This window comes from Acomys russatus, chromosome 30, assembly GCF_903995435.1.
Source record: "Acomys russatus chromosome 30, mAcoRus1.1, whole genome shotgun sequence".
NCBI lineage: Eukaryota > Metazoa > Chordata > Mammalia > Rodentia > Muridae > Acomys > Acomys russatus.
Window position 1 is genome coordinate 11,795,312 of NC_067166.1, and position 26,845 is coordinate 11,822,156.

A 26,845-nucleotide genomic window follows, 5' to 3' on the forward strand; every position below is an offset into this window, starting at 1 on the left:
TAGCTTATATCAAGTTGACAAAAAAAAAAAAAAAAAAAAAAAAAAAAAGCCAGCACAGTGAAGACGGCATGGTAGGTGTGGCCCACCAATAACAATGGAAATTCATAGCATGGCTTACTACAACATCTTGCAGACTTTGAAGCCTAGAGCTTGGGCTTGAAGCTTGTACCAGAAGTAAGGCCAGTCTATCCTCAAGGCCATCCTGAGTGACCCTCCTTCTGTAGCTAAATTCTAAATATTCCACAACCTCCCACAACTGGCAAAAGAGCACATGCAGGGGACATTTTAGACACCAACCATAACATTGCCCCATCTGACTCAGTAGGTGAGGAAACAATGCGCACAGAAGATTTGGACGAATTATGACATTAAAAAATATGCTTATGTGTAATGGTATTCTGCCTGCATATATTTCTGTGTGTCATGTGTGTGCCTGGTATCACCCACAGAGGCAAGAAAAATGGGGTTGGATCACTGGAACAAGTAAGTAACTTACTGTTGTGAACCACTATGTGGGTGCTGGGAATGGAACCTGGATTCTCTCAATGACAATACTCTGCCTTCTGATAAACACTCTTCAGCCCAAGTTGGAGGAAATTTTGTAAACAAATCAATATCTGACTTTCTTATCCAGAATAGCAAATAAGTTTTGAATTCCACAAAATGTTGTGTAGCATCCATCTATTTCACATAGAATAGAAAGTCTAGCAATGTCAGGAGAAAGCCAGTCTGCTGCCTATACACAGCAGAAACAGTGGATTCATCCTTCTAAATATGGCTGAAATTTTCTCCTGAAATATAATATGGGGCTTAGCTACTAAGTTAGTTTTGTTGCTGTTGCTGTTACCATTGTCATTGCCATCATCATCATCATCACCACCCTTCTTTTTCTTGTTCTTCTTCTTGTTCTTCTTGTTCTTCTTCTTGTTCTTCTTCTTGTTCTTCTTCTTCTTGTTCTTGTTCTTCTTCTTCTTCTACTACTACTTAAAGGCTGAAGAAAGAGATGGCTCAGCAGTAAAGGGTACTCACTGCTCTTGCCCTCATTCTTTATAAAGAACAGACTGTTCAGCATTTAAGAGTGCTTATTGTACTTACAGAGAACTGGGGTTCAGTTTTCAGTACCCACATCAAACAGCTCACAACTGTAACTCCAGTTCCAGAAGATTCAATCCCCACTGTCCTCCATGGGCACTTCCATGCGCATGGTGAACATACGCTCACCTGGGCACACAGACATATATAAATAAAATTTTTTTTAAATCTTTAAAGAATTAACTGTTATAAAGTCAGTGTTAATGAAACTAACCAGTTGCATGCAAACCATAGTTAGGATAATTAAGCAGGCTTGGCTCAACGTAGATTTGGCCTCATTCTCCCACCCAACCATTTTGTAAGTCTTTGCGCTTGAAAAACTACACAAACAGATGTCATTAAAAAGCATCAGTAAATCATTCTTTCAGTAGTCCCCTCTCAATTCACCCACATTAGTAAGACTTAACGGAGTTTCAAAGACTTGGCAGTCTGATTTAAATACACTCATACGCCCCTAAATTGTCTTGTTTCCTTTCAGTGCTGCCAAAGAATTTCAGCCTTCCCTTTGCCCACTTTTTTTTGGGGGGGGAGGAAGGGAAACTTGGGGCTACTTTAAACCATTTACTCTTTTTACCCAGAAGATTATCGAGTTATGGCTTCAAATTGGAGTTAATAACCTGGCATGTTTTATAATTTATGCACATGTGGCATCTGATGAGAAGTGATCAAGTTTTATGATCTATGTCTGCGTTGGCAGTGTATTGACAGGGTTTGGGTATTTAGCTACAAATTTAATATGGACAGATTAGCCAGTTCTTCCTAGGAAGGCTATCCCAAGCAACCACCCAATAGTTACAGAGTCCCTCCTAATCCCTCCAATATCCCCTCAATATTAAGGCTGAGTCAAGGCTGTGTGTGCCCTCCATCAGAATAATAAGAGCAACAATTCTTCATATTTGTATAATGCTTAATATTTTTTCAAAGCACTGTTGTTAAATGTCAAGCCCTCCCCAACCGGGTGCAGTGATAGGAAACTGAGAAAATTTTCATTTTCCTCATTAAAATAAAGCAAGAAAATGTTAATACCAGAGGAAACAGAGCTGCCAGCCTGCAGTCCACATTCATTAGCCAAATACTGCTAGAAATTGCTGAACTGCAGGTTGCACCAGGCACTGCGGACAGCTGAATCTGTCTTGTTACCTCTCTGCAGTTTCTCCAGAGAGTGTGGCTGCTCTTCTCTTTACCTCTCCTCCACTGATACAGTAGTCACCTGTCAGGGGCAGAGTGCGAGAAGCAGTGTGCTGCAGCATCTCCTCAGCGGGGGGCCCTGCCTGCTATGATCAGTGTTACTCAGCAAAGCCCACTCTACTGCCCTCCAGGTTGGAAATCCCACGTCTGATTCAGCTGTTCTCAGCACGAGTGTGAGGCCATCCATGTCAGTGCAGACAGGCCATGACTCTTCACCTGCCGAGTGGCTTTGGGACATCCTCCTGTACTCACAACCTGACATACCAAATTCCCTTCCATCACAACTTTGCAGAGGTCCCTGCCACCTGCAAAAGCAGTCACAATGAGCTCTGTTACCAGGAGCAGAGTCTGCAGGACTCTGTGAAACATAGGGAAAAAAACAGGAAGCAGGAAGCAGGTTAACCCATGAAATGTCCCCAAAGCATCCTTCTGGTCCTCATGTTTGTTCCATTCTGGACCTCACATTGTGGGTGTGGCCCCTTCCCAGCTCCAGGGACTAAAAGTGCATCTGGTTATCCATATTCTTGGCCTTGCTGTCTTCAATCAAAGTGCCCTCAGGCTGTGGCACTTCTTCAGATCTCTACACCCTGTTGTAAGACAGCTCCCCCTCTATCCATACCTTATGGAAATCTCTGGGACCCTGTGGAAGCCTGCTCTTTCCTCAACAGCTGCACTAGTGCACTGAGAAAAAGCACTGGATCCCTGATCACTAGCATGTGCGCTGACCGCCAGCATATACACACTGTCTACCCCTATTTCTGACAGATCTGGTCCTCACGGATGCAAGTGGCATTACCCTCCTCTCTGCCTTCTCTGTTCTCTGAAACTGGTCGTAGCATGAGGCCTATTCTATCCAATAAATAGAAAGCAGAATTAATGCTGATACTTCCAGGGGGCACTCTCACTGGCAGAGGATAAATCAGTATACCCCCAACCCACGTCTGCAATGATACTGAACATATGCATTGAGACAAAGCCTCCATTGGTCTGGCCTGGGGTTACTCTGATTAAGCAATAATTAACGAAGAACATATAGCATGAACAGGAAACAGAGACATACTATGTGACCACTAACCTTTTGAATTGTTTGTTATTGTGTCATAGCCCTGCCTAAGATGACTAGTCCCTGAATGGAGGGAGAACCAGATCGTGGAAACCGAGTCAAGTGAGTGGGTAGGCAATGTAGGTATTGATCTGACTGCAGTTAAAGAAAGAATACCAGCCAAGTTTGACCAGATACACTGCTGCCTTTGCTGCCACATGCCAAAATAATACGAGAGGCACGTGGCTCGTCAAGATAACCCCACTCCCTGAAAGTGTCATTTTGGAGAGGGTGCACATTACACATTTCCTTTGCTACAATTTTCAGAAACAAAGGAAGAGGAAAAGGGATCCTGCCAAGCAGCGTTTATATTTAGCACGCGCCATATGCACATGTGCGGTGCAGAGTACAAAGACATGTGTGGTCCCGCCAGATTGAAATCAGCAGGATGGAGAGCAAGGGGAGACAACGCAGACGTGTGAGACTCGCCGGAGCAGAAACGGAGGCACTTCTGAGAACAGAATGGCTCTTTGTGTCTGGTCTTCGTAAGGTTCTTCAGTAACCACTTCAGAACAGTCTAACTGAGCCTAAGCTTTACCTGCAAGGCCAGGTGTGAAAGGCAGGCTCTGAAGTCAAATAGTCTCTGAAGTGGAGGGCAGTTACTTAGGGCCCAGCAGATTCTTGTTAATGTGCTTTGCCACATCTTCCACTTAGAGTCACAGAGAGAGAAGAAGGATTGGGCAGAGGGGAGGGGGCACCAAAGATGATGTCTACCAACACCATGTAGCTCAGGATTATGAAGGGAGCGTGAAAAGGAGGTGTTGGGACCCTGCAGACAGAAATGCATCTTGGCAATCACAAATAAAGGGAGAAAAATGCATGGCTACTCAGCTGGCTACATGGTGGTGTGACCACCTGACCTCTACTCAGCTGGCTGTAGGATGGTGTGACCACTGCTGGGAACGGTTGAGCATAGGGGAAAAGAGGGTTGCTGCCCGCCCTTGTTTCCTCAAGGAGTTTTCCTAAATATGTGACTGGTTGTTCATGACCCTTAATGTGGTAAAGTGACTTAGAAGGTAGACATAACTGCAAAGTAGACCCAGGATGTGTTTCTTCTTCTTGCTTGGCCAGTGCTGTGATGGCCACATGGGGGAAAAATCTGTCTTGTCTACATGATATTCAAGTCATCTTCCGCTATCATATTTCTTTCAGGAATTGAGGTGTTGTTTCATTCACACTTTGCCTATCAAATTCTTCAAATTGCTGTTATTCCCTTCTATTCTTATTTTTTTCCAAGTACTCAGAATAGTCTCAGAATGGTCAGTGGGCATCATCAGAACACATCCCAACACACAGAAGCGTGCAGTTGGCATAATCAAAGCGAGTTATTCCTTTCCAGGATCTAGACTTGCTAACAGTGAAAAGTTTTATGCCCTACAGTAATTAGACAGAGGCCAAATCTTACAAAAAGTGCAGCATGCTGTGGGCTTGATGTTTGCGCCCCTTGCCCTAAAATTCATAAACTAAAAATTTTAACTCCCATGGGTAGTACTGAGAGGTAGTGCTTTGAGAAGTGATTAGACAACGAGGCAGAACTCTCACGAATGGGATCCTTGGCCTCACAAAAGATGCATGAGGTAACTCATTCACTCCTTTCATCGCGTGGGCGAGAATAGGAAAAGGAAGAAGACGCCCGTTCTGCAGCAGAGAATGAAGCCTCACCAGGTGCTCAATCTGCTGGTATCTTGATTTTAGACCTCCCATTCACTCTATTGTTTTTGGTTTTGTTTGGTTTTGTTGTTGTTGTTTTGTTTTGTTTTGTTTTTCATTGATGCTCAAATGAACATTCTGAAACAAAACAGTCTACTTTATGGTGATTTTTTTTAAAGTTTTTATTATAATAGGGATATCTATTTCTGTCTCCTGACTTATGGAATGGAATGAAAGGCTTGACCACATCCCACCACTGCAGGTCAGAGCTATTCTCACATACATTTGAGTTGTTCCAATGGAAACCAAGAAAATTAACTTCTTCGGAGAGTTTATATAGAGGGAAGAAGAGACCATAGATCCACCAATAGAGTCTGGTTGCCCATTATGAAGATCACTCCAGTAAAATAATAGCTGACACTGAGACTCTGAAACCTGCCTGGAGGCTTAGAACCACAGTGGCAGAGGGAAGTTACAGAATTCTGCAAATCTCTGTACTTTGGTGTGAGGTACATCCAAAAGAAGCTAAGCAGAGGCCACAGCAAGAATATTCCTTCTCAGTTTACAAGCTGCATGATGGATTCACAGACAGCGGCTCCAGCTCCAGTGATAGCCATATGACACCGCTCAAAATGATGGACAGATGTGTTGAGTACCAGAAAAAGACTCTGTGGAGTTGTAGCTTTAAAGATCTGGACTTGCAGCCCACCTACACTGCATCCTGCAATAGTTAGAGCTCACTGTGGGAATACAGCAGCTTCTCTGGGGGAATCCGGAGGCACCTGGAGAGAGAGAAAGAAGTTTCTGCTCCAATCCCTACGTCCCCGTGGCACAGTCTTCTGGGGAGTAACCACAGAAAATTCACTGCTAGTGACTTACAACCAGTTTCGTGTTTCTTTTGATACAAGGATTTTTTTTTTTTTTTTTACTTCTACAGTTGTCACTTGAACTTTGCTAAATGCGGGGTACTGCTTGTGATGCATGCTTAGCTGCATAAAACAGAATTAGCTGCAAAGAGTCATTCTTCCCTGCCCCCACCCTCAGGACTTCCCTGAGGTAACTTCCAACTTCAGAATTGAAGTGGCACATGCATCTACTCCACAATAAAAGATTTCAGGGCACATACACTTTCAATCTCACCTTTCTAGAACCCTTAGGAGGACATGAGCTCTGAACAAGTGCTGAGAACTAAAGATCCCCACAAAAGTACCACCTACCAGCTGTTAGTAGTACAGACCCTAGTGCTGGCTGGGGAGACCAAGGCAGGAACATTATGAGTTCAAAGCTAGCCTGGGCTACAATTTCAGACCCTGGCTAGGATGGAGAAGTACTACACACACACCCCATGAGGTTCCCTACTCCCTTGGCAAGGCCTAACACTCTACAGCTACTGATTGGCTCATTCGACCTTAAACCTGATCCCAAGTGAAACACAGACAAGAAAATACAGGTGGCAGGAACCACTGACTGGCCACTCAATATCCATTCCTCCCTTCCCTCACACTGACAAAGCATCAATAAATGTGAGGTGGTTCACAGATTTGAGAGCAACAACTAAAACCACTGGAAAGGAAACAAGACAACCTAGTTTAGAGTGGTGTCCGTATGCTTAAGCCAGACTTCAAAGGCTTTGAGAAACTCTGTTAAACACTTAGAAGCAAACAGCAAACAGAATTTCTCCAGAGGTAGAGATTATTTTAGAACAAAGTGCAATAATGTTACTAATAATCATTACTAGTAATTTGAGTAATTGCTATTAATCATTAATAAATTAATAAGTCATATTATATTAAAATTAAGAGCTTCTTAACCCAAGCCCTGGCATACATGGGGAGATGCTCCCTAAAAACTAACCCTTACTGTGGAGCCAGTGGCTGTTGATAGCCAACAGGGAGGAAGAATAGTTGTTTATTGACAGTGTAGCAACTGGTAGGTTTCCTATGGCCCCACCCCCATGCACATATGGACATCAATAAATGGACAGAGGATATTATTTTTAAAAAGAAACTATGAAGTTGGGAAGGGGGAAAGATATGTAGGAAGGAATGGAGTCAATGTGGTCATTTCTCTATTGCAGTCATGTAAGAAATTCTCAAGGATAAAGAAAAATTGAAAATGTAGAAAAACTAAGAGATTCTGTTCATCAACAGGCATCGCTGACAATGTGGCACGACTGCTGTGTGGGGGCTGCAGGCCTGTGGTCCCAGATCCTGGGAAGCTGAGGCAGAAGAATCACAAATTCAAAGTCAGCATGGACTACATAGTGAGATGGTACCCTAATAAAAAAGTGGACAACAAACAATAATACAAAAATACCTCCCCCAAAGAACAACAATGTGGAAATGGGCCCAAGACTGAAGCTCAGTGCAGAACATTTACCCAGCATGCATTAGGCCCTGGGTTTGGTTTCTAGCACAGCACATAAATAAAAGAAAAGCAACAGCAAAGAAAACCATGAAAGAAGAAGGCCATAGAACAGAACTGTATTGCCTCTCTGCAACAATATGCCATGTCTAGAACAGGGGAAAAAAAAAAAAAAAAACTTCTGAGATGAAAGCAGAAAATGAGCTTACCCAGTAGTAGCAGGGAAGAGACAGGAACAAGCACTCCTTAATAACTAATTAGCATATGAAAGACTTGCTGTATATCATTAGAAGGAAAGAGGTGTTTGACATAATTACAACTTTCAACTCTGAGACTACCACACATTGACTACAAGTACTAAAACAAAGTCTGCAAGCCCAGCTGACACACAAACAAACAAGATCTCTTGGTGGTGACAGTTCTAATTATTAGTGAGGCTGTTGAGCAGTTAGAACAGCTGTTATCAACATGTGGGTTGTGATCCCTTTTCGGGGTCACATGACCCCTTCACAGGGTCGACAAAGACAATCAGAAAACGCAGATATTCACATTATGATTTATAACAGCAATTATGAAGTTGTAAAGTTAGCAACAAAAATAATTCTATGGTTGGTGGTCACCACAACATGAGGAACTGTAGTAAAGGTTAAGAACCATTGAGTAAGAACCTTCCCACGCTGATGGAGGCAGGGTAATCTGATATGGCATGAAAGCCTAGCAGGCAGTAGATAATAAAGCCACATGTACTTAGCCTAAAGCCCAGGTATTTCACACATGGAAGTAGGTTAGACAAAGACAGGTACGTATATACACCAACATATTTTGAATAAAATTAGCCAACTGAAAAATTGCTTTTGTCCATTAAATGAATAATCTATAGGTCAGCATTTTGTCTATTAGAGTGCTGACCTGTACTGTACAGATGTTCCTCTAGGGAATAGACTTGCCTTTTAGTCACAGTAGAAAATCCCACTGTTTTTCGGCTATAAGACAGCGTGGAAGGAGTGGGCCTATGTATGTGGGTAGGTCTGCGCCCACAGTCTGACTCTAGGTAAAGATCTGGAACCAGAGTTAGAATTGGTATCTGTCTTAGTCAGTGTTCTATTGCTGTGATGAGACACCATGACCATGGTAACTCTTTTGTTGTTGCTGCTGTTGTTGTTGTTGTTGTTGTTATTGTTTTCCAAGACAGGGTCTCTCTGTGTTAGCCTTGGCTGTTCTGGACTTGCTTTGTAGACCAGGCTGGCCTTGAACTCACAGTGACCCGCCTGCCTCTGCCTCCATAGTGCTGGGATTAAAGGTGTGCGCCACCACACCCGGCTTGACTATGGCAACTCTTATAAAGGAAAGCATTTAATCAGAGCTGGCCTACATTTCCTGATGTTTAATCCATTATCATCATAGGAGGAAGCATGGCAGCACATAGGCAGACATGGTGCTGGAGAAGAAGCTGAGAGTTCTACATCTGGATAGTCCAGGCAGGAGGAAGGAGAGAGACACTGGGCCTGGCTTGAGTATTTGAAACCTCATCACCCACCCCCAATGACACACTTCCTCCAACAAGGCCACACCTACTCCCATAAGCCACACCTCCTAGTAGTGCCACTCCCTGTGGGGGTAGTTCTCATTTAAACTGCCACAGAATCAAAACCCAAGTATGATGACATGTGCTGGTCAGAAGAAACAAATTTGCATGTCAAGGGGATTGAGTTTAGAAATTCATTCTTAAGAGGCTGTTTCCATTTGAGTCTGCAATGCCGTATACTCGTGTTCCTGGCTGGTGGTGCTGTGGGGGGTGGCGGGGGAAGGAGAGATGCTCTGAAGCCCAAAGAAGAGGCATAGTTGGGGAAAGCATGTTATTGGACTCTTCCCAGATGTCCCTGCTTCCTCTTTGCCCGTGATGTGAGGGGCCTCCCTCCACACACCCTCCAGGTACCCCGCCATACCTTGTGTATGGTGATAACACTAAAACTCCCTGCAACCGTAAGCCAAAGGTAATCTTTCCCCCCTCAGATGTTTCTACCAGGTGTTCATTTACAGTGACATATGGGGGTTGGAGGGGTGGGTGACGAATGACAATTTTAAGTGGCCAGGAGACTCTAGGTCAAATGAAAGGGGAGAAAAAACTAAGCATTAGGAGTCTGGCCAAATACTTTCAAGTTTTCCATGTGTTAATTTTTTTTTATTATAAGGATAACCAAATTGAAAGATTTAGGATAAAAGGCAAAGACTTGGGAAAGGCTTTGTTAGCTGGTGAGGTTTCTTGGGGTTGACAGAAGCACCTTAAAAGACACAAAGGAATGAATTCGTTTTCCCCAGCATACTTACTCTTAAATTCCCTTAATGTATGCTTGCATGGCTATTTTTTGGTTGCTTGAGGCTGTGTGTTCATATTCATGTTTACTCATGGGTATTCATGTTTATCTTGCCTCTTTCTACTCAAATACTGTTCTGGCTTGATCCGTGGCTTTGAAAGGAAGCTGAGATGGGCAAAACCGACCCAATACGTTTAATACCTGGTCCCCCTTTCTCCTTCCTGCCTCGACTCTACACGCCACGGCCACACTTTCATTCTCTTTCCTCCCACAGAAACCGGAATCCAGGGAAAGAGTTGACAAGTCCAATCATCACCAAAGCTCACCTGTGGTACTGCCTCTGCATTGCACGAGCTGCACTCAGTCACCAATAGTAAAGACACAGCCAGGGTGGCTTCAGAATTGGGGGTTTCTGTTTCTCCTGTGGTGAGAAGTCTGGGAGCTAACAGCATGCATTGGCTGCAGACATTCAACGTCTCTGTTATTATCTTGACCTATTGACACGTTAAGATGGCTTTTCCTGCTCCTGCTATCATGTCCATGTTCCTGTATGAGAAAGCATGCCAGATGGAAAGGGAGTGACCAGCTAAGCCAACTCACCTCCTATAGCTTTTCCAGACATCTTTCTTAATCATCCTTGCTACGTGGGTGGGCAAGCCATCACTATCCATTGCTATCCAGAGCACTTGTTTACCTGCCTGGGCACCTTGTCACATGGACTCCCATCAGCTCCTTATGGCTCTGAACTCTGGAGCACAGCCATGGCTGAAACCTGGCAGAGGCTCTCACCAAGTTCTAGCTGAACTCTTGACCAATGGAGATGGTAAAGCAATACACTAATGTTGGTTTCAGGCGCATGCTTTGCGGAACTATTTATACAGCAGTAGATAATGAATGTAGTCTCACCACCTCTCACCAGGCCTGCCTTCTCCATCTGGGGGATGTGTGGCTACAGACACAGAGTAAGCTCACGAGCTTTTGAAGTTGTTTTGGTGTAAACTGGTGACCCTCTAAACCTGGGCCCCCACACCCTTCATCCCTGCAAAGCTATCACCTCCATACTATCCCCCTCCCAGGCCTGTGTTCCTCTGTCTTGGTTTCACTCTCTGTTAGCAGAACACCTTCCTCGATTGTTCCCTTAGGAAATATGCATGGAAGTGACGCTGCCAGAGATGGGGCCTGCCGAAAATACATTTCTCCATTTCTCTCTGATTGGCAATTGCTTTAAAGATAGAATTCTGGATTGGAAATAACACGGAAGGCATTATCCCAGCAGAGCTGCTATTGAGACATCAGAAGAAATTCTGATTACTGGTACTTTGTACGTGACCCACTTCTCTTCCTCCCACGTGGAGCTGTCTAGGATTCTTTCCTTGCCCTCAGTGTTCTGAATTTCCCAGCAATATGCCTTGATGAAGGTCTGTTTTCACTTTTCTCTGGAGCATCTGGAAACTCAAGTTCTTTGGATCAAGGGAATTATCTTGAGACAGCATCCACTTCATATTCTCTCTCTCTCTCTCTCTCTCTCTCTCTCTCTCTCTCTCTCTCTCTCTCTCTCTCTCTGTCTCTCTCTCTGTCTCCCTCTCCGTCCCTCTTTCTCTCTCTCCACCCCCCCTCTCTCCAGCAATTATTATCTGCCCGCACATCTAAATTGCATGCAATCTGAAAGAGCCATGCCATCCAACAGGCAACAGTGAACAACTTACCTAGATTAGGATCCCATCATCCTCTGCAGGTGGTTGGGGACGCTGCCGAGTTCTGATACGATTTTTGATGCAGATGCTCTCGGTTCTTCTGATGACTTCCAGGTTGCAGTGGCCCCGTGGCCCCCTTTGCTTTCCTCGCAAGGGAAGCGGCACTGCAATCATGTCTGCACCTCTGCTTTCCCGCCCGCCCCCTCCCTCGTGCCACTTGCTCAGCCATTGCTGTACTTTCTCCTTTTGTCACTTTTCTTAGAGGCTGGAGAAACCACTAGTTGCAAGAGGAATGCAGAGCTTGAGCTCGAATGACCGAACAAACAAACAAGGCTGAGGAAGAGAGCTTCCGGCAAGGACATGCAGATTTCCAGGGTTTCAGAAACAGCTGGACTGGGGACTATGCAGCACCTACATCAGGCCTTCATCTCCTGTCTTTGCTTTTCTCTGTTCCTTTACTCTTTCCTCTGGAACGTTTCCTCCCCCCACCCCCACCGCCACCTGGAGGATTTATCCTTGATCCAAAAATCACGGCCATTCATAACTTCAAAGCTTTTCAATTTACAGCTTTAGTCAGGTGACGAACCAGATCAGTCCACAGGATTGCAAATTCCCACTTCCTGGACAATGACTTTGGCTAGCCATGCCCAAAGGCACCAACCACAGATCAATCAGCTGCAGGTAGGAAACTGGGCATGGCACAATCGTGCTGGCTGAGTTGATGACAGAAAGGACGAGGGCTCCGTGTCTTCTGATGCACACTGGAGAACTCAATAGACACTTCTTCTAAGAGTTCTTTTCAGTACAGATGTTGAGATGAGCCTTCACACACAGACTTTGCTCTTCTGTGAGACATAGACAAGGGTCTTCACGTGCCTAAGGGTCATGTTGGCATCCACAGCCTTCCGGGACAGAAACCGGGCTAGACCACTATTACCTGTCTCCTCTGTTCCTCACGCACACACAATGGCATCACATTCTTCTGGAAATAGTCATTCTTAGTAAAGTGTGGATCTATCTACACATACAGACTTTCTATACTAGACTCTTATCAGAAATTAGCCAGTACCTACAAGCTATCACCAAATAATCCCCACCCTTCTGTTTGATATCTGTGTAGATCTGATCAATAGATCTGGAGGAAAAAGATTGTCTTGTGCTGAGTGGATGCTGGCCTCCCAAGTGGGCTCTGATTTTAAGCAGGGCAAAACCTTCAAAACTGCTAGCTATGGTATTACTAACAACACAGAATCTTTTTTTTTTTTTTTATGCCAGACTTCTCTTACTACTGTAATTGCAATGCTGAGTTCTTAGATTTTTCTGGATTCTTTTTGACTTCTCATGAGTCATTTAATATTGCACTTACCTTTTGCTTTGTTCTCAATTCCTCTTTTAGCTATTGCCCTCTTTCTCTTTCTCTCTCTCTCTCTCTCTCTCTCTCTCTCTCTCTCTCTCTCTCTCTCTCTCTTTCTCTCTCTCTGGCTCTCTCCAACTTTTTGTTGAAACGATTATCTAGAAGAAAAACAGAATTTCTTCTAAAGAAAGCAAAACCGAAACTTGCAGTTGTGAAAGTGCTTTACACTATTTTTGTATAATTACTTTCGTTTTCTATAGTGGAGCAGCTGAGAAAAATTGCTCTAATTGTGTAATTTTCTGCAACTACTCTGGGACAAAAATCTGGGTAATTGGATTTTTTTTTAACTAACAAGTTGTCACAATTGGATAGTTCTTAAACTATTTGTGCTTATGCTTCAGAAATTTTCAGTTGGGTGTACAGTGTATTTTAAATGTTTTGCATCAGCTTGTGGCCTCAAATTTGATTTATTTTAACTTTGGGCTTTAAAATAGATTGGCAACTCTGATTATACATTGTCTTCTTCGGCGAGAGGACCTTCGCTAAGTTTCGAAGTGTGCTCATCTCTACCCCACAGTTTGCTGTTGCCATGGGAGCTGAAATCCTAGCATGTGTAACTCCAGCTCCCAAGTGGCTCCGTTTCCCAGAGTGCTTTGCTGTTACTATGGAAATGACTGCCCATTAATCTTGCTGTCCTTTTACTACCAAAGCACCTTTAACTGTCTGAAGCAATCAAGTGATGTTACCTACAACAGAGCAAGGAAGGCGAGGACGGCTCCCTATTCGACAACTGCTGCACTGATTTTAATCAAGATTTAATCAAGGAGCCGAAAGAACTAAAGCTGCTGCTTCAGAAACATACAGAGCAGGGTGCTCCTGCAGGCTGAGCACGCTCTCTTGTTCTTGTTTGTGTCCTTGGTCAGGACCTCGGAATATGCACACTCTGTTTTTGTAAAGCTATATTTGTGTTTTGTAAACATCGTCAAATACTATCATAGAGTGGAGGAGGGGGTAGGGGGCTGTTGTGGCCACTCATTTTGTGTGTGTGTGTGTGTGTATGTGTGTGTGTGATAAGAAATGTCTTCCTTACTCTAAATTGTCTGGAGGATGTATTTTGGAAACAGTCATGAAAACTACTCCCGTCCAAGCCTGCTTGCTGATTTAAACAAAGCCTGATTATCCTACCATAGTTGAGACATTGTAAACATGAGTCCCAAGAATATTAGCTAATGAGTTAGGGATGGTTTTATGAACTTTATCTTTTCTTCCCACCGCGAGTTAGTGTTTGTGCAATTTCTTATTTTACTGTGTAGTTATTTGTCTAAGAACAGAACTTATTGATAATTCCGGAAGGAATTTTCTGGTCATCGAGGGAAGAAAGCCTCTGAAAACAAATAAGCCTTACTTGGGCTGATTACCCGGCTCTGAGCACACCTCGTAAGGATCGGTAGACGGGTTCTGGGAAGTGAGGTGTGTCCAGTGGCTGTTTCTGAACATGGGAGATTTCAAATTTCATAAATATATGAAGGGCAGGATCTAGCTGGTGCCTACAGCACACAAAGAGGCTGCGTTTTGGTCAGAAATCAATCAAATGGCATTGATGTTCGGTGAGTGACAAAAGTGACGAAGGAGAAATCGGTGGAAATGATCACACACACCTTTCTCTCCAAATAGACAAGGGAAAAGGTTCTTGTGCAATCTGGAACATTCTAAATAACTTTGCCTGCTTGCCTTCTACTCTGCCTCTAAGAAAGAAGACAGGGAGGAAGCAGGAAAGGAGGAGAAAGAGATGGAAGGAGGGAGAAAAAGTGCAAGATCTGAGATTCATTCAAATATCTGCCAGGAAAAAGTGTGTGCCCACAACACTACCACTTTTACAGTAGTTAGGAAAGTCTTTCATAGAATGAAGATTCTAGAGGTTCGGTAAAAGGAGAGGAAAATATTTAATTGGCAATTAAAATCTTAAAGCACAATGTGACAGTTTTTTCAGCATTTCAGCTTCATCTCAAGCTTCAGCGGTCTGACTGATGTGAGTTAGAATCCATCATGGTGCCCCCAGTGCTATCTTTCCATCCATCCCCTTCTGTATCAGCTGCCAGTGGCTACGACAAGCAGATACCACAAACTGAACTCTTACAGGAGGGCTTTGTGACTACACAGTTTGGAAGCTAAAAGTCTGAAGTCAGGACAGGGCCAGGGTCATGTTCCTGAAACCCATGGAAAGGTGTCTTCCCTGCTCCTTTAGCTCTGGTGTTTGCCAGTGGTGTGTAGACATACTCATCCCCATCGTCGCATGGCTGAGTTCCCTCTTGTGTTTTCAATCCAACATCTTTATGCAACCCTGTGTCCAGTCTCACCCATTCCACAACACTACAGTTATGCCGGATCAGGAAGCCCCAACTCCAATATGATGTCATTTTACTAATCACCTCAAAAAATGGCCTCTTCTTTAAAAAGCACACATCCTGAAGGATGAGAGCTTAGGACTTTTCAACTTGTGACACCCTTCTCCAAAAAAAAAAAAAAAAAAAAAAAAAAAAAAAAAACTATTAGGAAACATGTGGCGGGATGTTAGTGGGGAATCCTAACAGTTACTGGATATCTTTATTTCTTCAGAAATAAAATTGGGGAACACAAATTATTGAGGTTGTATTCAAACCCAACTTATTCTCCTGCCCAGGAGGCTGAATTAATAAACATGAGGACAATGGTGACCATGAGGACGGTGACAGCAGCTAACACCTGATGCCCCCGAGGCTGGTGGTAGTCTAACTTACAGATATTGGTTCATTTCTTTCTTATGATCATTCCGTGAGCAAAGTTCCTTTACCCGTTTTATATATGATGAAGCCAAGGCACAGTAAAGTTAAACAACTGGTTTGAAGCAAATTGCCCAAAAGAAATGTAACTGCTACATCTTAATAAGTGTAGGCCAGTTTCTGTGTTAAAGACTTCAACGCAATCACCCCGAAACCTGGAGCTTCTGTAAATGCAAGCCCATTTCTGTGTTGAAGACTTCTATATAAGCACACCAATATCTGGAACTTATTGACTTAAAGAACAATTTTTCACCCACACAATGAAAGAAGAAACAATATAGATGGTTTTTTATATCTTTTCATAGGTCCCATTTTCTCATATAACAGCCCTAGTCAATCTCTGCAAAAGAATATGAAGAGCATTTTGACTTTAACAGGCTGAATCTTGGGTGCTTGATACCAACATTTCCTATTTTTTTATACCTACATAATAGATCTATATCTAGGGATATTTGAAATATGGTAGTGTAAGTTCCTTTCCCAGTAGAAAAATAATAAATTCTGGGTCACTAGAAGCAATACATTTCAAATGTGTGTACTGCTTGCAGGTTATTATTTATTGAGATCTAGAAGAGCCAGGACGATTCATAGCAATTAAGATATCAGTAGAGACAGCTCTTATCCTCTTGAGGTTTCTTGGATGAATTAGAGAAGCGTCCTGGTTTGACTTATTTGTCCGTCCATGTGTTTAATTAGTTCCACTAGGCAACAACAAAACAAATTCTATGTGGAATGGTCATCAGATCTTCAGTGTCCTAGGATGACAGTATGTTACAGCAGCCATCTTCAGAAACACAAAGCCATACAAATGTGCTTCTCTCAAAGTGGTGGGGGGCAGAAACACATTTGTATACAAAATTTGAGACTTATCAGTTGTGATAATAGTTATGAAACAATAAATCTAATTAATTAAGCAGAACATCCAAGTATGAACATTTAGAATGAACATGCTGGGGAAAATGGCAAACTTGAGGTCAGACAACTTTTCCCCTTTTACCGTAAAGTCTACTTTAAAAGAAAGTATTACATTTCTGGCAGTGATTTCAAACACAGTTAATCATCTCTCGATGGTGCCAGCAGGTGAAACCGAGCCTTCAACATACTTTCAGGGCATTTTGTATTTCAATAATAACAGGTAAGGCAGGAGGCATGTCCTCAGAAGGATCACAGGGCCTTACTCTTTTCTTCTTCTTCTTCTTCTTCTTCTTCTTCTTCTTCTTCTTCTTCTTCTTCTTCTTCTTCTTCTTCTTCTTCCTGTTTATTCTTCTTCCTGTTTATTCTTTTTCCTGTTTCTTCTTCTTTGTGATCATGGAGAAAACAGTTTAACTCAACCATACACTCTGGCTGTCTTTGTTCCAAACTAAACTAATAGAGTACCTAGTCATGAACTAGATCCTCCTAAACCATGAAGCAAATGAACTTTTCTCTTTATAAAGTAATTATCCAAGGAACCTCATTGTGGTAACACAATGCTAACTAATGCTCATAGTTAATGAAGTGTTAAGTCAACTTTACAGTAGCTCTCATGGATCAATGGCTCCATTTAGGGCAATTCTCCTGGCCTCTGAGTGGTAACTATTCTAGATTCACTTACTAGCTAGAAGATCTCCATGTTAGCTTTACAACCAAATGAACGAGAGTTATCATGTACAAAGGATGAAATCAAGCCCTGGTAGTTTCCTTCCAAGCCAAAATAATAACTTAGAAATGGCCTTACACCTTAGAGTCACAGTGGTTAGTGCCACTGGTCTCAGTGTCTTGGGGCATTCCACACTGGAAGAAACAGAGATTTGTCCTTAGTACAAAACAAAATGTACTCTTTCCATGTCTGCCTTCCCTCCCCATTCTCTAAAGACTGTCAGAATTCCTGATCAGATTCATAGCATTGCCTTGGATAAGAGGCCACAGCTTAGCACAAAGTGTGTGTGACAGTAGATGGCAAGAAAACAGCGAGAACCACACGCCCCACACAGACCACCTCTCCCAGAAGCAGCAGCTCTGGCACAATGATGGGATGGCATTAAATACACACTGCAGATGTAGCCCATAGACAAACTTCTCAGACCACAAACAGGCAGCTGCTGTGTGGTGCTCAGCTCCTGCTGCAGACGGGTCCAGACATGAGCTGTTAGGAAATTTGCCCTTCTCATCGTTATCCCCCAAAACTCACTTGTGACTCAGCATTCTGTTCTTCCCTGCAGTTACCAAGTTTGCTCAACCGTTTCGATACTGTGACAGGACAGTCATGTTCAAAAACTGCACAGTCAAGTTACCAAAAATACCACCCAGAGAAATGAAGAAAGCAAAACCCAAAGGGCTCAGAGCTCTTAAGGAAGTTCATAATTTTGTGTTGGGCCACATTAATTAATTTTTCAATGATTTTATTTTGTGTGTTTTAAAAGCTGTATCTTCCTGGGTACATGCCCCACAGTCTAGCTCTTAGTAGGGGCAGAGGTGGGACAATAGTGAGCTGAAGGCCATGTCTGGAAGATAGAATTCAAGTCCAGTTCGGGCAACTTAGTGATAAGATGCCTTATCAAAAAAAAAAAAAAAACTTACTTACTTCCAGACTGGGATATAGGGCAGTGATAGAGTAGGAGTCTGACATATAGCAAGACCCCAGGTTTCCCCCACACTGAAAAACAAAGGAAAAAGAAGATGCATCCTAGTGACATAGCTGGCTATTACTCTCCTTGTAGACACGTGCTTTCATGTTTATTGTCTGTGCTGGGTAGTTTTATGTCAACTTGACACAAGCTAGAGTCAGTGGAGAAGAGAGATCCTCAATTGAAAAAAAAAAAAAAAAAAAAAAAACCGCCTCCAGTACGATTGGGCTGTAAGCAACCTGTAGGACATTTTGTTAGTAATCGATGTGGGAGGGCTGGGGCCATGGTGGTGGTGTCATTCCCCTGGTCCTAGGTTCTGTAAGGAAACAGGCTGAGCACACAATGGGAAGCAAGCTAGCAAGCAGCATCCCTCCATGGCCTCTGCATCAGCTCCTGCATCCAAGTTCCTGCCCTGTTTGAGTTCCTGTCCTGAATTCTTTCAGTGATGAACAGCGATACAGAAGTGTAAACCAAATAAACTCTTTCCTCCCCAGCTTGGTTTTTGTCGTGGTGTTTCATCACAGCAATGGTAACCATAACTAGGCTATCATCTGAATTTATTTTTAGAAAAAAAAAAAAAAAGGAAAAGGAGAAAGGAAATAGGAATTTTGAAAGCAGCAAAAACTGCACTGCCAAAATTATTGCTGCACTGTGTGTGCTGGGGAAACCTGGGTAATTGCTTCAGCTACCCTAGAAGCCATGGTGCTTGGAGGATATTGGTGTCCGTGTTTTGAAAACAAACTCCCTTTAGTCTAGTAGAATCTTATCACTTAGAACCCAGTGGTTTTTTTCCATATGTGCTGTCACATTTTCACTCATTACAGGGGTAATTAAAGTGATGGGGTCACTTAGCTGAAAAGCCAACGTTACCCCAGTGGATTCTAACATTTGAAGAGATCAGCTTGGCCTTAAAGGATCGCAGTGATGTCTGTCTTTCATCTAAGACTTCTGCGACTCGGAATAACCCAGCTTGTAAATATGAGCTGGCGTGATGAGACTGAGAGTGCAAAGATATGCTTTGTTCAAGTGTGGAGCCAAAGACACCTCCACAGAGGAGAGGAAAAGAGCCTCCTCTCCCCCCCAACCCAACCCCCTGCCCCATGCCCCTGTCAGTAACTCCTTAGCAACCGCATCTGTGTGGTATCACTTCTCTTCATGTTTGCCTGACTCTGAGCTCAGTGGTTTGGTAACTGTGAGTTGCTTTCCAGACATTACTACTTCTTCCGGCCCATCTGATATCAGGCTGTATGGCATGTAAAGTTTTGATTTCTCTTGGATATTAACTTCCTAATTTTTTCCAACTCCTTGTTCATAATAAATCCCAGAACACTATAATACATTAGGTCCCCACACACAACTTAAAATGCACTCTTTCACCATCTGTCATTTGAAGATAATCAGAAGTCCTTCACTACAAAACAACAAAACAATGTGTCTTGAAAGGAGTAAATGACAAATTTCCTTTCAAAACACAATAGAGAAATGTGCTGAACACACTGTGTCGGCTGTGACAATACTGAAAAATAACAGTACTTCACTCTCCATATGCAAACAATACTTGGCTCATCCGACCTAATAATTTACCCTGAACGCCATCACGTTCAAGAGCCACTGTCATGGTGGCCTATTACTTAGTTTAGTTGCATTTGTGCTAATAATCATGGTTATGGATAGAGTTTACCAGGTGCTTCCCACGCCCTCTACACTTAACCACTTCTCTGTATCTTCACACCTTACTGTAAGATGCCGTTGTCAATAGCTTAGGTGAGTACAGCAGCTTCCTAGCGGCCTTTCTGATTTCACATTTAGCCCCTTTGCAGTTCATTCTCCACACAACAGCCAGAGTAACCTTTTACAAAGCATTCCAGATGACGTCACTTCCTGCCTAAAACACTACCCACTATATTTGGACCCCACTCCAACCATAATACCTTATACGAACTCTCAAAATCACAGCTATTCTGCAGTCCATAGCCAAGTTGGCTTTCCTCAGATTCATAAAGCCAGGCCCTGCCTCATGATCCTTGGTTCTAGCTACTTCCTTTGCCAATTCATCTCCTCTCCCTCCCTCCTGTCCTCCTTCTCTCCCCCTTCTCTCTCCCTCCCTCCCCCTCCCTCTTCCTCCCTGCCCCTTTCTCTCCTGCCCTCCCTCCTTCCCTCTCTCCCTCCTTCCCTCCCCTCCTCTCTATGCCCCTCCCTCTCCTTTTCTGTCAGTCCCTTCCTCCCTCTCTCCCTCCCACCCCATCTCTCTTTCTCTGGCATTTTGTGATTAATTAATGCAATCCAACCATACAATCACATCCTACTACAGCGTTTCTGTTTTAATTGCACAGTCTGTTTTTCTGTCTGTTCTAGGTCTTTCTCCTGGACCATTTGTGCCATGAGACTAGAAGCATGCTTGTCTTATCCACCACTAACACAGTATCTGGTACACAATGGCCCTCCATAAGCATGTGATAAATGAACAAGTGAGTGAGCACACAGGAACATCCTGAGCTAAAAACACTGTACTAACAGTGGAAACATCACTGCTCTATGTGAGGAAACCAAACCTTACACAAAGCAAGCTGTGTTAACATGCAGAGCATTGACTCTTGGAAAAAGGTAGAGAAGGTGACAGAAAGAGTTAAAGGTGTAGGACCAGTGTACTAGCTGGTTTTGTGTGTCAACTCGACACAGGCTAGAGTCATCAGAGGGAAAGAAGCCTCAGTTGAAGAAATGTCTCCACAAGATGCATCTGTAAAGCATATCCTTAATTACTCATCAATGGGGGAGGGCCCAGCCCATTGTGGGTGGTCCTATCCTTGGGCTGATGGTCCTGAGTTCTATAACAAAGCAGGTTGACCAAGTCAGTAAGCAGCAGCCCTCCATGGCCTGTGCATCAGCTCCTGTCTCTAGGCTCCTGTCCTGCTTGAGTTCTTGTCCTGCCCTCTAGTGATGAACAGTGTTGTGGAAGTAGAAACCAAATAAACCCTTTCCTCCCCAACTTGCATTTTAGTCATGATGTTTAGTTGTAGCAATAAAAACCCTAAAGCAGTAAGTAAGCAAGCCAACATCTGTATTGTCAAGTGAAGAAGAAAGTTAGGCTCATTCACCACAGATGATAGCATCATTAACAAACAGAATGTTATCACCATGGAAAAGGGAACAGTGTTCCCTGGGGGAGTAGGAGAAGCCATCTTCAGAACTTCTTTACCTGTGACTATCTGAAGGAATCATCTGACCCATTTGAGGAAAACTTTCGTGACAGTCCTTACTCTGTAAGAGTAAGAAACAAGCCTGAGAATGTGGTTAAAAAGTAAATATTTCTCTAAGAAAAACAAGATAGTTTATACTCAAATCCAGAAGATCATGAGCCAAAGAAGCTTCAGCACTGAAAGAATTTTTGTTCTGCTTTTTCCCCTCTGTGGCATTATGAGAAATTTTTAGCTCATTGTTCTGGGCAAGGCAGTCAGACAGTCAGACAATCAGACAGTCAGACAGACAGACAGGCAGGCAGGCAGGCAAGCAATACTTTCCCCTCCATGGAGAGGCAACAAGAAAATGATAACATCCCAATAGCTGAAGATTCCCTAATTCTAAAAAAAGAAAGAGCCTGTTTTCTAATTATTTGGGCTTAAGTTTTTAAGGACCATCTAGGCCTTCAGGGATAAATTATTTTTTCATTCAAGAAAGTCTGTGTACAGCTCTCACATGAGCAGCAGTGCACTGGGCTCAGAGGACACCAATGCAATTCTTGCCTTCAGGGGTTTCAGAGACCACAAGAAAGTAGACACACAGGTGGCTGTGGGCAGAACCTTGTAGGAACAGCCTTCCTACTCCCAGTGCAGAGCATGTACATGAGCAAGCATCATTTAGGCAGCAGAAGAAGAGAAATCCCAGTCACTAGCCTTGGTTGGGCCAAAGGGATTCTGGGTAAGTCTACAAAACACATTCTGAAGTATACTTTATCGGTTTTGTTATATGGCATTCATGATTCATGCAAATTATACAGACCATCTGGTCTAAGCCTACCTCCTGAAGGAGTGGGAATAAGTCTGGAGGAAGCCACCCACAACATTTATCTCTTAGTTCTATTCAAGCCAGAGGAGCTACATTTTTCTCAGATCTGAGAAGTACCTGGGGCTTTGGGGAGAGAAAAATTCCATTTAACTAAAAGCACTTTCCAAATGTTTATAGTATACGCATATAAACAGTTTACATTATTTGGCCACCTTCCCACTGTTTAACCTCCATGAGGGTAGAAAGAGACTAAAGAAGGAAATGCTGTGAAGAGCACAGATGAGGCTTCTAAATAAAGGGCTCAGGGTGGGGGTGGGGTCAGAAGAGCCTACAGGAAGAGCAATGTAGAGTTAGCTAGATTCTGAGTGAGCCTGGGGGGAGGGGGGGAGACAATCAAATACAAAGATGCCAAGCCAAGAAAACACCCAAATCCCCTGCAATCATAAGTACATATGTCCTGATTTTACCCTTAGTTTTCAGCATAAACAATTTCTACACATTCTCATTAGAGTTTAATCTCAAAACACCTTTACCTTGTTAGGCTGGAGCTGAGAAATAAAACCTCTCATCCAAGTTTGTTTTTTTTTTTTTTTTTTTTATGTTTTGAAAAAAACAGGGTTTTTTTGTTTTTGTGGTTTTTTTTTTTTTGTTTTTTTGTTTTGTTTTTTTGTTTTTTTGGCCATCTAATGTGAGAATTTAGGGTGCTTGTGTTCAAGTGCCCAATGTTCACATGCTAAGAAGTTAGCACTTTAAAGTGTTGGTTCACTACAATTCTGTCCAGCCAGCCCAGTAGGACATTCTAAGGGCATATACTCTGTTTGCGCCTATGATTAGTCATGTTTCATTTTTCCAGAAATCACACTGTGTGCTTAAGACACGTCATCTTCACAATAACTATGCAGTGCACTGGAATTGTGTGTGTTTGTATGTATGTGTCTGTGTGTGTGTGAGAGAGAGAGAGAGAGAGAGAGAGAGAGAGAGAGAGAGAGAGAGAGAGAGAGAGACAGAGAGAGAGAGAGAGACAGAGAGACAGAGAGAGAGACCAAAGCTCAAAGACACTAAGTGATTTAGCCAAGGTCACCCAGCTGCACAGTGGCAGACTCTGACAGCTGTAAGCTTTTTCATAAGACTTTGAGTCATTTGTCAAAACTAGCCTAGGTTTCATAGATCACATTAAAAAAACACATAGTTCTGAGGGTTACAAGGTGTTTACTGGAATTAATTTATATAACAAAAGAGATCTCATGCAAGAAAAACTGTCTCATATGTGGAGTTTTTAAAAGCCAAAGTCATAGAGAGAGAAGGTAATCAATATGTTGGTAAGGGTTTAGGCAGGGAAGAACATAAAATTTTAATAGATATAAGAAATAAGTTCAAGAGATCTATTGTACAACGTAACAGCTATCGGTGGTTACAATGTATTATATGTTTGAAATGGCTAAAAGAAACATTTAAGTGTTCTTACCATAAAATGTAAGTGTATGAGATCATAACTATGTTAATTAGTTTGATTTAGTCCTAACACCATGTGTATATACTTCAAAACATCATATGCACCATAAGTTCATATAGTCCCCATTTATCAATTTCAAAAATAATTTCTTTAAACGTGTAAGTGAAAACAACAATTTTGAAAGCAAAGAAAATGTAAAACTACTGCAATCACAAGAGTAAATTTCAGGGCTTGTATTACAGAGATGCATATCATTTTCTGTACTTCCTGCGTGCATGAAGTATTCTGAAAGAAAATAATTCTTGTTCCTTCAGAGAAACAAATCTATGTTTAAAGTTTCACTCTTTAAAATTCTTACATTTCAGGATCAGAAGAGAATCCCTTGCCTCTGTGGCTCAGGACTGGAGGCACAGGGAGAAGAGGTGCCGGCTGGGCTGACTAATCTAGTCATTGTGTTTCCAATCTGAAATCTCTTCCTAGGCTTGTGTTTTAAATGATCACTTCCTGGTTTGGGGCCTTTAAGAAGATGTGGCAATTCTCATTCAGAAGGGCAATAGAAAAAATAGAAGCAGCTGAAGAGAACAAACAGGACAGGAGCCTACCATAGAGGTCCTCTGAAAGACTCCACCCATGGGGAGTAAAGGCCACTTCTTTCATGGACTCCGGTGCCCACTCATTGATCTCTTTCCCGTGGTGGGGCAGCCTTGCCAGGCCACAGAGGAAGAGGATGCAGGCAGTCCTGATGAGACTTGATGAGGCTGGGCTCAGATAGTAGGGGAGAAGGGCTACCCCTTTCTGAGGACTAGGGCAGGGGACAGGGGGTATGAGAAAGGGAAGGTGGGCCCGAGAGGCAATTAGGGAGACGGGGCTATAATCGGGATGTAAAGTGAACAAATTGAAAACAAAAATAAAATAAAATAAAAGCTGTGGCACGGCCGTAGGAAGTGGGTTACTAGGAGCAGGACTTTGAAGCTTATGCCTGATTCTGGTTCCAGCCTGTGTTTTCTGCTTTCTGCCAAATGAACACACTCCACAGCACACTCCCACCAACGTGAACTGAACTGTCCCTCCACAATGTACCAAGACTCTGAAACTGACTTGAAATAAGCTCCATCTCCCTTTAGTCACCATTGTCATGTATTTACCACAGCAATAAATTTTTTGAAGTAATAAACCACTCTAATCTCCCATAAACAAGCATTCCCATTTGCTTTGTCCCTTCCTCCTAGACTAAAGTCTCCTTCCATTGGTCTCCCGGGCACAGGAGCCACCCCATCCTCTGACCTGAATATGTATCTGCTTTGATTTCTCATGATGTAACATGCTCTTTAGGGTTAGGCGTTCATTATGTTACCTTAGAGAGTGTCAGCGGCTTCTCACTGTACATAGCAGCTGTGGTACACGCACAAGACCAAGGCAGTCAGCATTCCAGCTTGGATGGGGAGGGGCTCATTAGGCCTCGACCCTAACTGTGCAGGTGTTGGCAATAGATGACCAATGAAGAAGGGAGAATCATTTTCCTCCATCCACAGTGTGGTTACTGATAGTCTGGCCCTGTTCCCAAGGACTGGCATTCCCATGCACATGTGGTGGCACTAATTGGGTTATTTTATAAAAAAAGAAGAGGACATGAAAGTTGGAGGGGGACATGTTGGAAAGCCCTGGGGGCAGTGACAAGGGAGAACTAAAAGTGAATACAGTCAAGACATATTGTATATGTGCATGAAATTGTCAAAGAATGTTTTTTTTTAATTCTTAAAAAAGAATTTCCATTACATGTGCAAATTACTTTCTTTTACTAATATAATAACAATAATTTATATTCACCATGAAAAATTAATGGAAGGAATTATATCAAAACATGAATAATAGTTCTTGGTGGCAGGAGAATTACAGGTAATCAGTTTTCTTTTTTGTTTTCCTTTTTTTTTTATGTTAGCTATAATTTTCAAATTTTCTTCAATGACTTTGGTACTCTTTAAATAATTGGGACAAATTATTTTAAAACATTGAAAATCTAAATTAACTAGCTAACATGAAAGGAAATCTTGAAAGGGTTTGATTCCCCCTCAGAAGTCAGTGCCTTTTGTTTGGAGAAGTTGAACTTCACAGAGTTCTTTCCTCAATTCCACCACTAACAGTACACAACAATGTTCTCCTGAGTACTTTACGAATCCCTTTATTGTCCTTTGTCCTCCGTGACTAGTGCCAGCACTCAAATTCCTTCAGATTTTACTGTGCTAGAAAGAGGAAAGTCAAGAGAATCAAACATGTCACTTTCAAATTGGACAATTTTGCAAACAGATTACCAAGGCCGAGCTGCATATATCAAACACCCCAAATGACACTGTTGTCCAAGGCTACGGGCTTTCCAATCTGATGTGTTCGGCAACTAAGGTTGACAGAAAATGAGATGAATAATTTTAAAGGCAAAACAAAGATGAAAATAAGACAAGTGTGTATCCTGAAAATATGAAGAACAAATAAGTCCATGGTGTCTCCGGCTGTCATGGTAAGTTGGTCGTAGTCCCTGTTTATCAATAACAATGATAAATAACATTATTTAACTTTTCTTGCAGAGTGTTTTTCTATCTCTTCTGCTAAGAGTGATTTCTGTTGTCAATTGAGAAAAGCCCAGGCTAATATAAGCCATACCAGCTGTGAAACACTCTTTGAACGTTCATATATTAGTAACATGAATGTCCTCCTTCACCCACTAAGGCTACAAAATAAGGCCCCATTTCTTCTCATATCCTCACCATCGTGACCCTGGGTTCTGAAAGGCTGCAATGAAAGAACAGAAGTTTCTGGATGTTCTCTCCCGCCTGATTTCTTAGAGGATTTGGACATTCGCTGGCCATTCTTAGTTTTCACTTGTTGGTTTTACGGCTCTTCTCTCTCAAACTTGCAATCACAGAGCTCGCAAGCCTCGGCATTCCATCTCAGCAGCTCCTCCACAAATTCCTCACTCTGTACAGATCTGACACAAAAGCAGACTCTGGCATCTCCCTGACTGCCTTAATGGCATAATCAAATCTCAGCAGTGTTGACCCAAGATGGTAAAAATTTGGCGTTTATAAAACCTCATTGCTGTGTCACCTGTCACTCATAAACATCTATTCTAGTCACAGTCCCTACATGGCTGTCCAGTGACACCCCCACATAATGCTAAAGTTGAATGAGCTCCACTCACCTTGTCTTCCTCT